The sequence below is a fragment of the Anser brachyrhynchus genome (assembly GCF_964034855.1).
Source record: "Anser brachyrhynchus genome assembly, chromosome: 13".
NCBI classification, from domain to species: domain Eukaryota; kingdom Metazoa; phylum Chordata; class Aves; order Anseriformes; family Anatidae; genus Anser; species Anser brachyrhynchus.
The window spans coordinates 9,491,254-9,511,624 of record NC_137708.1 but is presented as its reverse complement, the minus strand read 5'-3'; the positions used below and the strand labels follow the sequence as shown (position 1 = coordinate 9,511,624).

Below are 20,371 nucleotides of genomic sequence, written 5' to 3'. Positions count from 1 at the left end.
CAGAATTGCATACTCCCAGTGTAATACCCAGACTGACATCTTCTGCTTTGCTCTGTAATAAGATGTACCCAAGGGACTAATTAGACGTGGTTTGGACACTAATTGCTTAGCAACCCCGTTTGTCTTCAGATACCTTGCTACAGCAGCTGCATGAGTTCATTTGTTTCATCTAATCAATGGAAGGAAGTTGGGCAGCAGCCAGGTCTGCCAGGAGTGGTTTCTGCCCTTGTAGTGCACAGGGCAGAAAATAATGCATGAGCTGACCCCCCACACGCACCCTGTCCTGCCCACAGCAGGCTGCTGGAGTCTTGCACAAAGGGCAGAGCCATCACTTCAGGCCTAGGGGCATCTCATCACCCTGAACACTCCTGAAATTGTTTGGGAGCGTTTGGGCGTGGGGCAATCAGACAGATACACACAAGGCACAACTGGGGAGCCGTGCCCAAGGGATACCGAGGCTGGAGGACAGAATGCTACTGCACTGAACAGGAAACTGAGCAACTGTTGTATCAGTGAGTCCTGTGCAGGGCTCAGCTGGAAGATGACTTGAACTCTTGGGATTGTCAGTGCAAACCACAGCCGGTATCGGTCTCTGTACATTTTTCTTCTGTCAGTACAACATACACTTAATCTGTGATCTGAAGCAGATATGTCATAGTTTCCTACCCGTCTCCATCTCAATGCAGAGAAATGTATTTTCCAAGAAAGAATAAGCCCTATTATAATTCAAAAATGTTTGTCTCAGAGCATCACTACCTGCACTTGATTATGAAGGAAAATCCACACAATGCCAAGATCATCTGAAGACAATCACCCTTAATAGCTTTCAGCATGAGCCAGTTGGCTTTTCCATCATTCTTGGCATCTTTGTCATTCTTACCAAAAAGACGTTATAGGACTTCTCTCTAAGAGATCCACAGAGCTACAGCTTATGGCATGGGAGCCACTACACAGAGTTGGGTCCTTTTCCACAAGGATGGTGACATCTAATCAACCAAGTGGTGCTCAGAGTAGTCCTCAGAGTCCCACAGTCTGCAGTTAGGCTTGAAATAAGGTAACATGGCAGGAATAAGTAAATTTTGCATGAACAGAGATACACAGCATTAAATGCATCATTAGTGGGGAAACTTTGTTTAAAGCCAGTAAGTCTTTCCCTAAACAGAAAAGCTGGAAAGGTTGAAATGTCAAATTCCTGTGGGAGAGAAACTAACTTTTCTAACTGCCTGTTATCACTGGGACTGCAAAGCACACTGAAGTGCTGTCTCTCACCAAGATGCAAGCTTTTATTTCTCAACACATGTGAATTGTCTTGATTGAGGTTCACAAGGCAGAGCCACCTGGATTTGCTGCTTTGCATCATGACCAATGCAGAACAAAACAGGCTGAACATAGTTCTCCAGACAGCATGTTCTTTCTGAAGTCCCCCATCCTGAACAAGCTCACTAAGAAGAACGCCGCATCAAGCCCAGGCAAATCTAAAAATCACTTGGGATAAGGCAGTGCACTCTTTTTCCCATGCCACTTGCTTTTGGGCAAAGAAATAATTATAATTGCTTTACTTCCAGATCAACAGCTCCTCTGGGGAAGCAGCTCAATCTATGTATAGACTCCTGAAGATTTTGGCCATGCCACATGCATCTATTAAATGTGTGGGGTTAGATGTTGTATTAAATATGCTCACCGTTTTTCTGACATAGCAAACTACAAGATAACTTTTGGCTGACGTTCTACAGAGGCTGAATGGGAAAGTTCTCCTGTGGCAAGTAGTCCAAAAGAAATCTTCCAGCACCGTTTTGAATTCTCTAATTTACTAGTTTGAGGGACTTCAAGGACCGCAACCAAATTCTCAGAATATTTTACTCAGGAATCATGTGTCACAAACCACCGCTACCACAACTGAAATGTCCTGAGCATACTGATCTGTTCCTCCCACATCTGCAGCTGCCATCCATCACTGCTAACAATTACCTGGTGCAGAAAGGCATCCTAGGTCTGGCCTCAAAAGCAGAGAGCTGGAACTCAGTGGTTTTAGGTAATTCAGGAGAATAAATAAAAGAAAGCTCAGAGACTAAACAGTAGGTTAAATGTTAAACTGAATCAGGGTCAGCTGAAGCTGTTTTATAACAACTACTAGCAATTTCTAAGTAGATAACAATTCTTAGTAGATTTATCCCATTTCTTGTCTGAACAGTGAATAATTGAATCTAGTGCAAATAACTAAATGTAATCATTTTCTGGATAACATGTAAACACAAATACATTTATCTGGGGGACCATGACTAAGTTATCCTGTTACTTTTCTTACAAAACCCTTTTCTCCAGTCTTGCTCCCAGAAAGCAAACTGAAGTCATTTTCCTAAACAAAAGACTCGCTAAGCATCTTAGCATAGAAGTGTGATTCAACTTTTGTTGCTGAATCATTTTGTCGGGCCAAGCTTATGGTTCTTTGACAAAGTGCCACTTCCAGGTTGGCTGGTTGGTTTCCCCACCCCACCTTATGCATACCAAATGCTTCTATTTATCCACACAGGAAAATACAAGCTTCTCCTTAGTTATTAAAAATATATTTTCAACGTGTAATGGTCTTTTTTATTTCTGCAAGGCCACCGAGATCACCATCAGCTGTAAAGCACTGCTCAATCCAAGCTTCTACCGAAGGCAAGAGCTCTGACTTGGGATCCCTGCATGACACTGCCTTCCCTGTCACATGGTGCCTTGGAAGCAACGCAGAGCAGCAGGATCCATAACGTCTGAATTGCCTTTTGTAGCAATTTCCACTCCTCTGGCTGCAGCTTTAAAGGATTCACCAACTCAGTGCTGGCATTTGTCTTGCCTAGCTGCTGAGAAGCCTGACCCTGTTGTCCTGGATAATACCCCTACACCTCACCTTGCTGTAACCTTGTGCCACCCCACCAGGTACCTGAAAATAGCTGTGCTGGGGACTAAAGAAAACAAACAAAAAAGCCACGAGTTGTCACAGGAGAAGCCTTGCTCGGGACGCATAAGGTCAGGCTTGCTCTCGGGGCAGGAGGTGGTGGCCGAGGGACCATGTTACATAGGCAGCTGTGGGCTAAGGGCAGAGCTGCAAGGGCACAGATGGTGCCTGGGCTCTCAGGGCACCACAGCTGGGTAGGGTTGGACAAACACAGCTTTGCTCTGCAATTAGTTTTAGGTGTTGCAAAGTCCAAGCCAGGTCTCACAGAGAAATTTTTATATATATATATATATATATTTTTTATGCATGAGATTTCTGAAAGAACAGAGCAGTCTCATGGGAGAGGTGTTAATGGAAGCTTAGTCACAACATTCCCCCAAATTGCAGAAAATACTGGAACAGTAAATAATAAATATTTTATTAAAAGCAGGTTACATCTTGTGCTTCCTCTCTGTTGTCTGCAGCTGGCAGACCTCATCTACAAGGTCTCTTAAATATTACACTTCAGCTATACTTTGCTGTTTAGCAAATACAGCCAAAGATCTGTAAACAGAGACAAAAGCTTATTAGCGTGCTTCCAGGCTATCACAGCCCCAGCAGCACGTACTCACAGGGGCTGGGCACTTGTGATTGCTAGAATGACACCCATTTCTACAGGAGCATAGCAAGTAACAGCAAACAAAGCAACAAGATAACAAAGCTATCCACAGAAACTGGGAACACCCATGTCTTTTCCTGGGATGACCAGTCACACAGAGCTGTGCTAGAATACTTCTCTTGAGGTTTTTCAATAACTTAAGGCTTTTTTAAAATCCAGATTGCAAATAGATCATAAGCAATCTCCATATACATACCTCTTCCCTGCTGCATGTAGATAGAAAATAGCAGTTCTGCTTCACAGCACGTGGCTGCTCCGCTCTAAGAGAGGCAGGTGAATATGCCTGCAGTCACACCACCAACCTCGCAAAGAAGGAGGAGAACTTAAAAGAAAAAAAAAAAAAGTACTTTGTGGCATGTTCTGTTTTATAATGAGGTGCTGGGGATGCAAACAAGGTGCAGGTTTTATAAACTGAGAGCCACAGGTGCAGATTTAGTAATAACCAGCTCTTTACAGCTATGCATACGTTGTGGTGTTTGCAATAAGCAACTGAGTGGGACTTAAGCTAAAGATTGCTGTTAAGTTTTAGAGTTTTTCCTCCTAGAAAGTTTTTGTGGCTAGAGCTAACTAGAATGCTGGAAGACGCTGAGAAACCACTGCCAACTAGAGGTGCTGGAAGGGCTCTGTCCTGCAGCTCCCATGGAGGGCACAGTGGGTAGGTCAGACGTGGTCCTACAGGGCTGCGTTGGTTCTGAGGCAAAGCACCTCTCTGGCTTTGCAAAGGGTATGTGGGAGCTCTGTACAGAAGATAAAACAGCTGCTTTCAAAGAGAAAATGTGCAAATTAAGGTTGTAACTGGATTTAGCTGTAAGTGTAACCTGCTTTTTGTTTATTTATGTCCCACTTTCTTAGCCTTGATCATACTCATTACTGCAGGTGCAGCCCAGAGCTGTTTAAAGTCACAGCTAGGCCAGTTGAACAAAGGCCTTGAAGCAGCGGGGTCCTGTGGCTCCTGTGAGTAGTTTTAGAGCTGCCAGGAGGGTGGCTGTGCCTTGGGCTCGCTTCTGAATCACACATGCTATTTCAGGATGATTGCAGGATGACAAATGTGCACAACCCGTACTTCTGCTTTTTTATTTTTTGGTTGTTTTTAATGCATCCTTGCCTGATATGTTGTCCTGTCTCTTAATGTCTCTCCCTTGTTGTAAGTGAGTGAAACACAAAATCCATCAGGGCACTCTTGATTCTGCCTGTTTTTTGCTCTGCAAATGTGGGATAATGCTCTGACTTGTAGGTGTACAAAATGACAGTCACAGAGCAGCTACACCCTTCAGAGCAGCAGGTGGGTGCTCTGACGAGCATCTCTGCAGACAAAGATTATGGAGAGGCAGCTGAGCTGATTTGCAGCTGCTCCTTAGGGCTGCTCTAAGCAATAACATGAAAGCAACTGGTGAGTTTGAACCATCTGGGGTAGGGTGGATTCCCATTTAGGGTGTTGCAAATGTTGATGGGCGTGTATACTGCTTTTTCATCTTTTGCAAATGCAAAAACTTGAAAATTTTTTTTTGAAGCTTTTTGATTTACAGCAGGTCTGCTGAGTTATGACAAGTGACTGTGTGCTCTTAGCTCTCAGCAAACACAAGTTAAAACTCATTGCAATGCTTTGGCTGGCTGCTTATCCTTGAATGTACATAACTTGCTACTGAATCATCTCATTTCATGGTTGCATTGCCATGATCAGCACTTTGGTTTCTGTTTGCTTAGGAGCCCCTTAGGAGGCCAGCAAACGCTGTAGCAGGCTTACTGCCTCCTGCTTTAAATAGTGACATTTGGATTGAGAAGCTCATTTCCTTTTGTGTGGAAGGAGTTTGCACAGTAAACAAAGAGCAGAGAGAATAGATTCAGACTTCATTTATGTGAAGGCATGGAGAAACTGTAGGTTACTGTTCTGCAGTTTTGTTACTTGAAATGACAGACTTTGAGGTTTTTCCTATATAGGAATCAAACATCAGGTCCCGAGTCCATGTTTAGACATTTGTTAACTTTGGAAGTACCAAATACCCAGAATCTCCCACTGAGGTCAGACAGGATGTTTCTGAGGTAAAGAGACGATCAAGATGCTCACTCTTTTTTTATAAACAGACTGTATCTATAGATGAGGTTTCTAACTTCTGGTATGTTAATTTTGTAGCTATAGTCTGGAAGCAGCTTCATTTTCTGAGCTGACCTTGGAAAATGTGTTAGGAGTTTTCTCTGCTCTCCGTCTCAAGAAATATTATTTGCCTCTTAGACTCCCCTTTTCCCTTTTAAAAAGGGGGAAAAAATTAACTAAATCATATAGCAACGCATTTTGAGCTGAGAATTTTATTTCATATTTTAAAGTCCAAATACAAACTTTTATTTTTGAATCTTTTATTTCAGTGGAGACACTTCAGTACAGTGTCCAGGTAGTTCCGTGTTTAACACTTAATTTGGTTAGTATAAGTCTGTATAATGCATAAGAGTAATCCTGTCTTTGTGCCTTTGCCATTGCACGTACCTGGCCCATAAGTGCTAAAACGCTTTGCATTTTCACAGGAACAGCCTGTCAGTGCTCTGGGGAGGTACCTCAGGGATAAATCAGAGCAGTGGAAAGAAGTTGGTTTGCAGAGATTCCAGCTCCATGCCTGTTGCTTGGAGCCTGAACTGCCACATCAGCATCGCTTGCAATGGCAAATCCTGGAGGAAAAGCTGATGCTATGGAGGAAGAGCAGTGGCAGCAGGGCCTTGCTGAGTCCGAGGCTCTGGGCAGCAGGTCTCAGGAATGCCCATGGCCATGACATGCAGCTGAACATATCCTCAAAGCCTAAGCCACATCCGGGCTGGTGTGATGAGCCATGTTCAGTCAGGGGGGCACATGGGAAAGTGGCCAACTTTGTCTGAAACTGTCCAGACAGCTCTGCTCGTGGTCCTCCCATGTGGGGAGGAGGGATAAGCCCCAGGGCCCCCTGTGCCTCATCCCAGTATGCGTGCTCCGTGGGCTCCTGTGCCACTCTGTGGGTGCTGGGGGAGAGAGGAAGTGTACCCTGGCCAAGCCCTCCTGTTCTGTGAGTGGCTCTAAGACCAGCCAGATGGCAGATGGCTGTCTTGTTTTATCTGTATCACCGTCATTCCACATGCTTCTTCACGAAGGTCTCATAGTTATTGCATGAAGTCAATATAAAACCCATTTTTAAAGAGCAAGGAAGGATCACATTACCAAGATCTCAGATAGCTACCAAGTGTTCATCCAAGCCAATTAATTCCTGGCCTGTGCTTTGTCTTTGACAAGATCTAGCAGAGAATGTCACCACAAACTAGTATGTTTTAGCAGAGATTTTCCAGAGAATGTGGGTTGGAAAAAGTTCAGAGCTGTACAGCAAAAGCACAGCTTAACACTACTAAGGATGCTACCTCATTTTGCAGTAGGATGGGAGTGTTTTTTTTCTTGCTTGTATCATTTCTTCCCAGAATTGCACTGTCACTATCTCGCACTTTTTGGGCTACAGGCCTTAGGAACTCTGAAGACGAAGAAAAATTCAGCTGATACAACCACCTTGGAAAAGTTTCTGGAATAAACACTCTGCAGTTTTTTATGACTTGCTCCAACCCTAGATGGGGTCCAGAGTTGCTCTAAAAGTGCTGGGACATTCTGATGAACTGAATGAGTTGCTCCCACTTTGAGACTTGGCACATTTTACCTAGATGTAGTTGCTCCTGCTCGGGCTTATACCATAAACGTCTCTGTGATGGCCTGGCTCCTAAAGTCCTTGCTCACAGTATTCAGAGAAAATCTGTCATGGTTGCTGCAGAATTCTGCCCAGCCCAGGAGCTCTGCCTTGCTCTTTCAGGCATGTGAGGAAAAGTCCCATTAATATTAATGACAATAAATTATTCAAGTAATTTTACTATTAAAGAGAGGATGCTGAAAGAATGAGAATTCCCTCTGAGCTAAATAGATGGCGTCATTCACACATGGGAACATAACACATGGATATATTCCAAGCAAAATGATGGGATGTGGGATGACACCCCTTGGAAAACATTACTTTGGACTGTACAGCTGCACTAAGCAGGTCCTGAATCCAGCCTGTCACTGCTGATTGTGCTGCAGAACATTTTACGAATGGCCAACAGCCTCTCTTTCACTTGCTACTTAAAGCAATGGGAAAATTTACTTTCTTTCTGAATTGTCTCTGTGATTAATTAGCTTTGTTACTAGCTATCTGCATCTTAATTTGAATTTTCCCGTTTTAGTTTGATTTTAAAAGTGTTTGTTCTTGAAAATGTATCCTCATCTAGGCAGGTTGTGATCAAGTCACCCTCATTCCTCCTCATTGATTAACAGACTGCTCAGCAGTTACATTAAAAGTATGCTTCCAGATTGCAAACAATTTTTGTGGCTCTCTTGAACCTCTTTCAAGCATTTAGCAACCTAGGATTTACATCAGAATGGGAGCTGCTAGATTTTGTTTGCCTGTTTCTCCCCCTTCCTGTCCTTCTGCTTTTTTGAGCAAAGCACAGGTAACATTCCTGCATGGCTCTCATGTTCAAGTTACCATGAATTAATTTGTATGAGAAAAGATATCTGAGCATAGGCTAAGTCACTTGTATGTCCAGCAAGGAGCCATCTTTTTTTCTGAGGAATTTTTGCTGAAAAACATTTTAAAGCAAAATCTGAGGCCAACAATGAGGTTTCAGACCATACCAACATGAGGTCTGGGTTTGCAGCAGTCTAGACAGCATCTGTCACACTTTTTGAGGGTGGCTGGAAAGCACCGTGCCCTCAAACCAGAGCAAGCTGCCAGCAGTCAACAACGTGTGACTTTTTTGTCCCATTACCCAAGGAAATATTTCAGAACAAAGAAACTTACCCATGTCTAACAAATCACCTGGCTTCAGCACCGTTTGTCAGTTCCTCTGTCATTTGCCTGCTTTCCTAATAGCCTGTTCTCAATTACGCATGTGATGGAGCTGGTCAGGCAGCCAGCACTGGCATCAGCCACCCACACCACGGAGCACTGGTGAGCTTGGCTGTGCTGGGCTCAGCCCCCTGGGATGTATGGAAATGGGAAGGGTGCGAATGTCCTGATGAACAGGGCTGATGCATTGGCCTCTCATTTCATTCTTGGATTTGGGGAATTAGAAAGGTTGTTTGGATACTTTGCTAGTCTTCTTTTTTTTTTTTTTTTGTTTTGTTTTCCATTGCTGACAGATGGAGGAAAGTTAATTGGAGAGGAGACACTTTTGATCATTTCCAACAGCCAGTGCTCTTGAGGGAAAGTGAAACTAGCTGAAAAGTTAACAAGTTTTCAGGAAAAGGTCTCTGTTGAGATTTAAAAAATAAAAACTAAAAAGACAGGTACTTAACAGAATATTTTTAAAGCTTTTCTTTTCGCTAGTAAGAAGACAACAGTACTGGCATCTGCAGGATTAGTTAACACTGATCTTCCATCATTACTAATTTCATTTTACTTTTTAGCAAAACTCCATAGGAAATACATTTTATGGTAGAATGGTACCTTCCTTACTAATCTTCTCCAGTAATTCTTTATTTATTTATTTTGAGAATACTTCAGCTGGTTTTTAGGATAAATTCCACTCTAATAACATTACTTCCTTGGCTCTTTTGAGGTCGAGGAAATGGAGCTTCAGGCCTTCAGCAGCTCAGACTGAACCCTCACCAGGCTTATTCATGGAGTAAATAAGAAAAGGAGTTTTTTTCTTCAGACAAAGTCTGCGTGGAGGTAAGAAACCAGGAGCCTGTGGATGTGGGTAGAGCTGAATGTGATTGTAAATTCAAAGGTCACATCTATCTTGCTGCAGAATGGAATTGCACGGCAATGATTCTCCCCACTTGTGGATGCCAAGATGAGATATGCCCATGAAAGCTTAATGCTCAAGCCTGACCCTGAATTTGTGAATAAAACATGATGGCTGGAAGGATTTACAGCAGCGTGCCTGTCTATGCCTCCAAGCTGTGGAAAGCAATCCTTCGTACCCAGAGGGCAAAACTGAGGCATTTCTACTAGCCAAAATCCAGCGTGATCAGGGGCTGCTCAGGCTTTGGGAAGCCCTTGTGGCCAATGCCACAGCTGGGTGCTTCTCCTGCGTGGGGCAGTGCTGGGGTCAGGTGGGAATAACCTTCAGGGTAGAATCAAAACGGTTGCTGATGCTAATGGATGCACATGGTGTATGGGGTGGGGAAAGAGAGAGCTGCTTCTTTGTGCCCTTAACTTTGTGGAATGAGGGAAGTGTGCAAAGGTGTTAGTCATTCAAGGTATCAAACTGGGTGGTTACAAAAATCTGGTAAGAATAGGAAAAACTGGAACACTTTCATTATGTTAAGCTAAACTGAGACAAATTTTATTGCAAAGAGTGCTTCTCATAATACATTGTTTGGTTGTTTGTTTTTTTTTTTTTTCCTCAACAATATAACACAGTTTGTTCTCAGATCATCAGTCACAGATGGTCCTTGATGGTTTCTAATCATTTCCAGCAATACAGGTGATCTGGCAGCAATGCAGGATGTATTATCTTTATTTCCTGGAAAGCAACACTCTCCTTGGTGAGAAATGCTCTTCATAGTACACTGTATTCCAGCAACCAAGACTTACAACATCACCACAAAAGAAACAGCTAGGTGATGGTGTGGTATATACTGAAAGTGCTTCCCTGGTGTAAACAGTTGCTGCTTCTTTGCCTCAGGCAAAGTTTTTCTCATTTACAGCAGATTAATACTTGGACTTTCGTGTACTTTTATACTACAAAGAGCCTCCTGACCCAATATCATCTGTTAGATTTTGCACGGCCAGTAATGAAGCTCACGTTACACACGCGCACACACACAAAAAAGTGTGTGTGGGTGAGCTGCTAGAAAAGCATGGTGCTTGCAGAAAATCTAGTTGATTCAGTAGCAGTTAGTCTCAAACCTGAGGTAGGTCTTAGTTCTGGCTATACAGAACTGTGAACATTCTTATATGAGCAAGGAATCTAGCAAGGCTGGGACTTTCATTTGAATCAGATCTCTCCCACAGTTTATGGGGATGGTGTATGAACAATTGGCCTGACCTAGTGCTGCAAAATGTTCACTTGACATGTTCAACTCAGTAATTCACCTTGTCTTCTTTGATTTGTGCAAACATTCATGCAAGCAGGGTTTTGCTAGCGTTAATGCTTGCAGTGGCTGCTGTTCTGACAAATCAGGGCACTTGTGAGACAGAAGGGATGATGGTTGTTAGCTGTCTTCAGTGTAAATGGGGTCAGACTGCTCCACATTCACTCCATGCTTGGCTGCTCCCTTCTCTTTGCTCCCAGAAACTTCCCACCCAGGGACAGGCCAGTCCAAGAGAACAGTTCTCAAACAACTCACTGTCTGAAATGCACACAGGCTTTTTACTGAACAGTTACCGACAACAATATACATCAGTAACGAAATACATGTTCATTTGTGGATAACTCACAGGCAGAGAAAAGTTGGCCTTATGTGGCCTGGTAAATTGTTTGCAATGAATAATTCAACCAGTCAAAGTGCATTTGCTAATAAAAGAGGATGGGAAGAGAGATGTGCTAGCGGCAACAATGTGTTGTCAAGCCAAGTTGAAAATGAAAGCAAGAAGTAGGGCACTTTGCTGCTTTCCCTCTCTCCTCTGCATTAGTACCCAAGAAAGTTTAGGCCCTTTGTAAGCCTGAGAGCTTTGCACTCTGGCAGGAAACTCCAGAAACAAAAGAGAGGGCAAGACATCATCCTTGGCATTCTGGAGTGTGCACAAGCACATCATTCTTGATATTGCATGTTTCTGTTGAGATGGTGTCCAAGAGGTGCAATTCAGGCTGAGCGCTGGGAAGAGGCACAGTTCCCTTTGAAGCCATGGATGCTGGTGGTGACCTGTGAGCAGGATGGCTGTGCACACTGTCAGCTGGTGAGCTGTGCTCTCTCTGCAGCTGTCAAGCTTCAGACCAGCAGCAGGATTATGCAAAGGCTAACTGGTTTCAAACATGCTCAAAAGGAATTTAGGAGCAGCTGGTGATTAAGAGGATGGGATTGTCACAATAGGTTCCTTATTTCCCTGCGTGACAGCACTGGCAAGGTGCAGCACATTGCCCACCAGCTAAATTGGCCAAGGCCATCATTAATATCCAGGCTGCTGCATGTTTCCGGGGCAGTGCTGGTCAAGGCACTGCCTTTGCTTGGAAATTAATATTAGCAAAACTGGCTGGGGATCTGCACACTCGCAGTCATTTTTGCTCTTCATACTGGCAGTGATTTGTGAGTTTAACCCCTTTATGTGCCACGGTGAGCAAGCCAGACACGCTATGGTGAATATCAGGATGCTGTAACAGGTATGCTGCTAACTTCATCACGTGTTGGACTGTATGCATTAAGAGGAGGATTTTGGTACTCACAAAGAAGTGTGATTTGGTCAGAGAGCTCTCTCTGTAGTTGATTTTTAGGTATTTTTCCCTAGCTGAGCCTCAGTTTTCTTATCTATTCTAGAGGCACAAGGAGTGTTAACTTCATTGGTAAAATGTTTTGAGATCTACCAGGGAAATCCCCTCAATAAGAGGAGAGGTTGTTATTAAAACACGTTAAATTCTTCTGTGACTGTTTTCAAGCCCTGTTTTGCAACAGAGTGGAAAAAATGCTTTTTAATGCCTCTTCTCTTGGCTGCTCTGTTGCAGCCCTGGGTGCTTGCTTTAATACTCTCCCCCCTTGTGCTTCAGTCTCCTTCTGTAACCCACCACCACAGCTCACTGTTCCCTACATACTTCCATGGGCCACCTAACCAGACACATGGATGGTTTAATTTTTCTTGGAATAAGAAAAGAATAAAATGTTCCTTGGGGAAAAAAGGCCTCTTCTCCTCCACTTCTCATCCTGATAGCTGGTAATGGCCAGAGGAATTCTGTTTGCATTCTCCAGGGCAGAAAACCCTTCATCGTGTTCCTGAGTGCCACAGCCCTCTTACATCTGGTTTGGCACATGAGATCTCAGCTGGGTAATGTGGAGGGTAACGCTGCTGGCTGTCCTGGGCAGAGGATGCATATATGTCTGTCCAATGAGTAATGCACTCTGTGCATGACAGGGTGTGTTAATCCTGTATTTTATGAGGGTTGGCAGTGTTTGCTGACTTCCCCTCCTGCAGAGATGAGAGTGGAAGCACCGTGCCTCCTCACCAGAGCTGGCTTCTGACCACTGCTGCTGTTTGTTATCCACACACCAGAGACCAAGACTAACAGTGGTTATTACGTAAGTTATTCAAGGGTAGTAAACAGAAATTTCATTAAACAGAGTGTGGTGAATCAGTTCATTAAAGTGCAGCTTTTCTCAAATGCATCTGAAATATCTTAGTGTGCTGAAGGGATGTCTAAAATGCTTCTGAAATTACCATATGTATTTCTTTTCTAACAGGAGTCAGTCCTTTTTCTTGCAGGGCATAGACACTGAAAGCATTTAAGAGCAACAAAAGAAGGCCAGGTCATGTGGTGACCGAATGCAGGTTGCTGTTGCAAGAGCCAGGAGCAACAAACCACATTTGAAACAGAATCACTGTTGGAGGTGAGCAAAGGGACACCAGCCTTGCATGCTAACACTAGGATGGCAATTTCACCGCCTCTGGGAGCTGGGCAGCAGATCCCAGTTCATGTCTTGCAAGGGTCTGTGTCTCACCAGACCCATTTGAGGCCATCCCTGACCTTGCTGCACAGGGCACAGTACCAGCCTGGAGCACTGGGCTGCTCAGCTCCCTTCCCCTGCAGCATCCCATTTCCCCCGGCTGCCTTTCCGCACTGCTGGTGCTCCTTGCAGAAAGATGGGGGTCAAGGTGATCTGCCAGAGCAAAATTACAAGCCTCGTTATGGTGCACTTGTTCTCGGTCAGGATTTACGTAGCCAGCATGCTCATTGCTTGGCCTCTGCTTCCTCTATTGCCATTAAAATTAAGGGACCTCTGAGGGTGACGGCAAAGAAAAGAGCACTCAGCAGTTATTACATCGGCTAAGGAAGAAATCTAAGGCAGGACAGCACATTCCCTCCAGGCTTGCAAAATATCCTGTTCCTATCTTGCTGTGGTGGCAGTGGCTGCAGGGCTGATGCCCAGCGGGTAAGCCTGACACAGCCATGTGCCAGGGCTGTCTGCAGGATAAGTACACGGTGTTCCCCAGCGCTGTGCTCTGACACCACCTCTGGTCTGCTGTTTCCTTCCATTAACCCTGCAGCAATTCCCCAGCTGGAAGCAGCTCCGTCACACCCAGCCTGGCCAATGTGTTCAGGACTGCTAGCACCTAATGCTTTTCCTGATTTTTTCCTCTGAACACTCCCAGCTTTGTGTCTGATTGTGTCTGAAGAGGACTCTGATGCTTTTTGCAGAGATGCTCTCCTCCTTGGTGGCTCCTTGGCTGCACCGGGGAGCCACCCCGGGACAGAGGGCAGAGCAGGATTTGTCCTGAACACACGGCACTTGAATGCTTACGAGCTCAGTGGAAAAAATGTGAAAGTGTGGGAAGCAATGATCTCTCAATAACCAACAAAAAGTGTGGAGTCAGACATTTAAAAGCAGACTTGGCAGAAAAACAAAGAGAAACTCTGCATGAACAAATCCAAAAACAACAACAGAAGTTCTGCTTTGCCCCTCTTGGGTTAGAGCGCTGCCTTTCTGTAACATCAGCCTGCCACACTGTCTCTTTCTCACATGCACCCCGTCTACTCCTATCCAAAAAGTGTTCAGAAAGCAAAACAACTCTGCAGGGACAACATTAACTGATTTGCATATTTTCTGTACCGCAGTTCAGGAGGAGAAAGATCCAGCCATGAGACAGCATGCAGTGCAGGGCTGTCACGCACAAAGCAGCCAAGGAGCAGCACTGTGCTGCAGGCACACCCTTGGCAGCTCCGATTGCAAGAGATCTGCTCTGAACTGGGGAAACTGGGAAGCAGCGGTGCTTGTGTGCACAGAGATACATAGGACTGGGACAGGGATGACTGTTTTTACCTAACTTGAAACATCTCTGGGACGTCGAGAGTAAATCTAGAGTGTGAAGGGGAGATGGCTGCTCAGGGAACAGGGAAAGAAAGGCATTTGGGAAACTGTTACTCAGTCGAGCTTAGTTTAGTAACTTGTAATCATAGCACATCACAGACGATACAGGGCATCGCTTCATGAATAGCTTGTCTTGCGCTCCCAGCCCAGACTGGATGGGGTTTGGTCTCCTAAGTATACATATTTGGCAAGGAGGGAGAGCTTGCCTCCTGCTACGCTTTCTTAGAACCACGAAAATGAGGATCCGGTTTGCTTCTATAGTTTGAAAAATTTCATCATACATTTCTACCCTTGGGTACCCAAAAGGTATACGTATAATTTTATACAGAATTATAGTTCAGTGTAAGACACTCTCTATATTCCCTCTCATGTAAGTTTATAACATTGCAATGAGGTGGCTTGACTGTATGTTTTTTTACCTATAACAGGCCCAAAGCTGCTCCTGGAGCCAAAACCTCTGATGTGCAGAGGAGTGAGGTAGAACTGTGCTGCCAGCAGCAAAGTGGCAGCAGTATGAATTAGAGGGAGGAGAACACCAAGGAATGGTGCATTTCAGTGCGATCTTCTCTTCTGTCAGTGCAAATGCGGTGGTGTCCAGTGAGTCTGCGTGTTTATCTGGCCCTTCCCCTGTGTCTCTCACAGTCGTTATTTCTGTGCATTATCTCCTTGTTCCATGTGTCAGCAGGGAATAATGACACTTGGTTTCCCTGCTTGGTGGGACCAGGCATGCCTCCTGCCAGCCCCTTCCCCCTGCGCATCATCTTCTCATACCAGTCAGTAATGGGGCAAATATCTTATGAATAATACAAAACTGATCAACACACAACCCAAAAACCACATTGCTCTTTCTTCGGAAATAGTGGGACTACTTTGGGAGGAGAATATTCTCCTGTGAACCACCTCCACTCCCAAAAACTGCTCCTCTGAGTGACTTCCCAAAATATCCACACAGCTCCAGGAAAAACTCCAGAAGTCCAAATTAGAGCAGTTTGCTCTGCAGTCAGGACTTCAAACATTGCTGTTTAGCAGCCTCCTGAAATACAGTATTTCAGTGTCTTTCGCTCTTTGCACAATAGCAGTAATATGAAGAACTCTCACAAGAACAGCTGGTCTAAATAACTATGTGTATGAAATATAAACAGACTTCTTGGGCTGGGTACATACATCCTGCTGCTCTGGATGATTTCTAAACACAGAACACAGTGAGCATCAATTGACAACTCATAAACTATTGAAAAGGGATGCTAAGCTATTTCTGTACCCTGAAAGTATGCACTGTCTGAAGAAAATGTGAAAGGATAGTTTTAGTTTGCTGCTCAGATTTAGTGAAAGGATTGAGATAGTTGAGTACATTTAAAAATACCTTGACATATAGTTTCTCTTCTCTTCTCTTCTCTTCTCTTCTCTTCTCTTCTCTTCTCTTCTCTTCTCTTCTCTTCTCTTCTCTTCTCTTCTCTTCTCTTCTCTTCTCTTCTCTTCTCTTCTCTTCTCTTCTCTTCTCTTCTCTTCTCTTCTCTTCTCTTCTCTTCTCTTCTCTTCTCTTCTCTTCTCTTCTCTTCTCTTCTCTTCTCTTCTCTTCTCTTCTTTTTTTTTTTTCTTTTTCTAGAATACCTATTAAGTAGCAACTTAAAAATGTGCTAATGCAAATGTGCAAACAGCTCAAGCTCAAAAATGCTTAGTGAATTCTTTCTTAAGAGGAAAAAAAGGAGACTAGATATAGCTGTAAATATGGGGCAGCTCTGTCTCCCTGCTGTCTTTTCAACCCTCCACACACCCATTCATTGTGCCATGGCTGCAGCTGCCTGCAGAGCCTGCAGGCTGCTTGGGTGCAGCAAGCTGTGTGTCTCAGGCTGTGCATGCTCCAGGCCTTGGACTTCGTCATGACCCATATGCGTATCCCAAAAATTAGAGCATTGCACCCAAGAGATCAGCCCTGAGCCATTTCTGACAGGACTTAATATATGGCACAAGATCTGCTGAAGGACAGAGGATAACAGGCTCATTTATCAACCTGTCCAAAGCAGTTGTCTTATGGATGTATTTCAGCATCTCGACTATTTTGCAAGCTGCTGCTTCACGCGACTCTAAATTCCTCTCCTAAATTCCTGCAGAAACTACCATGATGGCCTCACTTTGGGCAAGGAAGCCACATCATGCTTCGTTACTGTCATGCTGCAAGCCTGGAGCTGCTGCACACACCATAACCCTGAGGAGGAGCTCTGTACCTTGTCTTGATGGCATTGACTCCAAAGCCAAAAACTGTATGTGGCCATGAAATGAGCTAAGTGAAGGATTTATGTCATTTTTTCTTTCTTGGAACAGGGAGGGAAATACATATATATTATATTTATTAGTGAACAATTTTTGTGATTTACTTCCCTTTCTTCTAAAAATGCATGTATTATAGTTCTTTGAAACTTCAAAAAATCATTATTTGATTCTTTAGTATGGTTATTTGATTCTTAAAAGCATGGTGGCAGAAATGTTCAATATGCAGTAAAATGATAAATAAATATGCAGTAAAATGATAAATTCTTTGAGTTATAATACGTACAAAAAAATAATGATTTGTGATACCACACAAGTAAGATCACTAGATTTCTACTCACCTAGATAAACTCTACTAGATAAACCCTGATCTACTGAATTCACTAGATCTACTGATGTATTGGACTCTACAGTTGGGGAAATTCTCTTTCTTTTTAGTGATATTGAATCTATCACAAAATAAAAGGGAATGTGGAAATTTCTGATAAGGAAGAAATCATTGTTACAGTGGTGAAGTCCCTGTAAAGAATCACCTGCTTCCGGATACCAGGATCAGCAAAAACAAACAGAATACCAGAACAGCATTGATGGCACTTTTCTATGTAAGGTTTCACAAAAAGCGCACAGTGGAAAAACGTGCACTTCTTGAAGATGTGCCAGATTAGCACTGTGAATATTCATGGTTTGACCGTGCACCGTGCCAAGTCCATGGTGTGGCTACCTGCCTGTAGCAAAGCGTGTTGTGGGGCACGAGCCAGGGCATCTTCAAGGATCAAACTGTCCAGAGGAGCTCTCTCAGTTCAAAGTGAGAGTTTAGTGACTTCTTGCAACTTTTTGCCTCTCACCAGAATATTCTTGCCAGCAAACTTGTTTATTTGGATATTTGTGGAAGGTGAATCATAACAAAGGAATCATAGACACAGCTGAAACAGGCTGCCGCCCGATCCTTCTTCTAGCAGCTCATTTTAGGAAAACACCACTGATTTACTGCCATTGACATAGAAAATCCTACAGAGGTATCAGGCCTTCCCTTCTCATCCATAGCAGTTTGATTTTTCTGGCTATGCTGGATAACAGGAGGGTTATTATTTAGAAGGAAACAGTTACGTACAGTGTAAACAAAAGAAAAGAAACAAAAAGGAAGAGAGCTCATGACTGCTGCAATACCTTCAGCCTCAGCACCCTGAAAGTCCTGTGACATTTCTGCAGAGCATCAGACACTGACACTGCTTTTCTACTGCATCCAAAGCTTTGCTGGGGGTGGAAGCTAACACTGAAAAATGAGCCACCCTCACTGCAACCATCAGGGGGTGCAGGACCTTTTCTGGGTGCTCCCCGCCTGGCACCAGGGTCTTTGGGATGCCTCTGGGAAGTGAAACAGAAAAGGCTCCTTGTGCCAGAGGCTGTGGTCCTGGAGGCCAGCAGAGCAGCCCCTTGTTCTTCTCATCTCTATTCCTGGTAATCAAAGCATGAATCAAAAATCTCCCCTCCAAAATTCTTCAAAAACAAAGATCCCCCTTCAGTCAGTTGTTTGCTTTGTTCTGTAACAAAGTGCTGAAGTTACACCCTGTTTCAGAACAGGGGGCAAAGTACTGGACATTATACACCCGTACAGGGAACCTGCACAACACTGCTTCAAGGTCTGCAAGCTGGCAGGTGGAAGAAAATGTCCTACATCACACGCTTCGCCCCTCAGTGCAAAGCGTCAGTCTCCATGTCAACACCCAGAGGGAGACCTGGCCCCTAAGGCATAGAGCTGGCACCAAAAGGTGTGCCTGACACAATACTGCCCTAAAAACCACAGGAGGCAGAAGTCTCAGGCTCCCCTGTTTTTCAGCATCCTCTAGTCCCCGTTACTGACAGCCTCTGAGCTGCTGAGCCTTTCATGCTCCATGACAGGGAGGCTCCATTTTCTTATCACTGCCTCCAGCATTGGATGCTTCAAAAACAAAGCTGGAAGGGTTTGTCAGGTATGAGACACATGCTGGACTCAAGCTGCTATTTGTGGTTGGGTGATTGTATGTTCATAACAAATATATAATCAGTGCAATGTGGTCAGGAACTTGTTTCACCACATGTGCACCAGGGCAGAGGTACAGGCTCGAGCTGCCTCTTTCTTCCTAAACTCTTTTAAGATTTTCTGTTCTGGTGGGCAGCCCCTGAACTGCTACCCATCAGTAGGTCAGACATCTCCCCTTCCCAAAACAAATCCAAAAAATCTTAAAACTGAAATTATTCACGATTTCAACAACAGATACAGCTGAAAAATATGATTGTTTCAGCATCTTCTGTTTTCCCCTTTGTTTCACCTCAGGACCTCTGTAACTATTTGAATTTCCAATTGAAGTTTTAAAATGCATTTTTTCCGTTGGAAGCGACCTGAAGTGTAAGAGGAGTTAAACACAGGGTTAGGAAACACAGCAATTATTTTTCAGGTTGAGCTAAGTGCTTTCGGTTGCTTAAGATTAAATATTTCTCTCCTTCTCATCTTGCCAACCAAGACCTGTTCTTTTGTTTTGTTTTGTTTCGACCACTGAGCTGATAAGCACTTCCATTCCTTTGGCTGCTTGTGGGCAGCTGTAACACCAATGCAATACATGTACTGCCTCATATGTTTCGTCTTGCTCCACCTGATGTTCTTACTTGCCTTGAGCTCTTAGGGGTGAGAATTTGAAGCCTTCATCTCTGCTTTCCAGCACATTTTCTCCTTTTCCTTTTTTTTTTTTTTCCCAATCTGACCTCAACAGGTCCCCTGCACATCTTGCTGTGGACAGAGCAGATAGCATGTGCAAATCACACCCTCGCTTTGCAAGACAAAAAGTTTCAGAGGTTGTTAAGCTTGGCAAAGCATTACAGAGATGCATCATGGCACAACAAGATGCTTTGTCTTCTGTTTCTTTAACTTTTTGCACTTCCTTTCACAATGACTGCCAACGCTTTTTGCTTTGGGATGGGTATTTATCAAACACTTAAAGCCTGTCTCCCACTTGTCAGGGATAGCCAACAATTCAGATATGTGGAAGTTTCAGCATCCGCATTGGTGGCTTGTCTGGTTCTCCTCCTGATCACCCAGTGTGGAATATTTCTATTCCTGATTCTCCTGCCAGTCCCTGCTTAGGATACAGAAAGGTCACAGGAGAGAGTCCTCATTGACAAAATCCTAAACATCGGCAGCTTTACTGGAAAGCTGGCATATTATATGTGCTGCTGATAACTGTGCTGCTAGAAGAGAGATAGCACAGACAATAAAATTCAAACAATGTGTGTTTGCCCAGCAGCATGTGAACTCACAGCCAGCTGCTGGAGGAAGCAGGGAGCAGTTTGTTCATGGTCAAGGCCAGAGAAGCAGTAAAGGAAAACTCAGGAATGACCTACTGGCAGCTGGAGACCCTGTTAGCTAGATCTGAATTTGTGGTCTCACTTCCCCCCGGTGGCATTGGACAGAGAGAGCGGTACTGGAGTTGTCCCTTAGAGACCCTGCAGCCTTCTGGTCCCAGTTGTCCTGCTGTGACCA

General features: G+C 44.1%; 1 long non-coding RNA gene across 4 annotated transcripts; it reads left to right on the top strand.

The window, feature by feature from the left end:
- Nucleotides 1–3,813: 3,813 nt before the first annotated feature.
- On the top strand, nt 3,814–19,700 carry LOC308177073. Of its 4 annotated transcripts, none has more exons than XR_013938848.1 (4): nt 3,814–4,248; nt 9,186–9,298; nt 12,964–13,110; nt 14,337–14,998. It is a non-coding gene; the product is annotated as an uncharacterized lncRNA (long non-coding RNA). The 4 variants fall into 4 exon arrangements; XR_013938846.1 differs by lacking the exon at nt 14,337–14,998 and adding an exon at nt 16,701–19,700 and having other exon boundaries at nt 3,816–4,248; XR_013938847.1 differs by lacking the exon at nt 14,337–14,998 and adding an exon at nt 15,018–16,666 and having other exon boundaries at nt 3,816–4,248.
- The last annotated feature ends 671 nt before the right edge of the window (nt 19,701–20,371 follow it).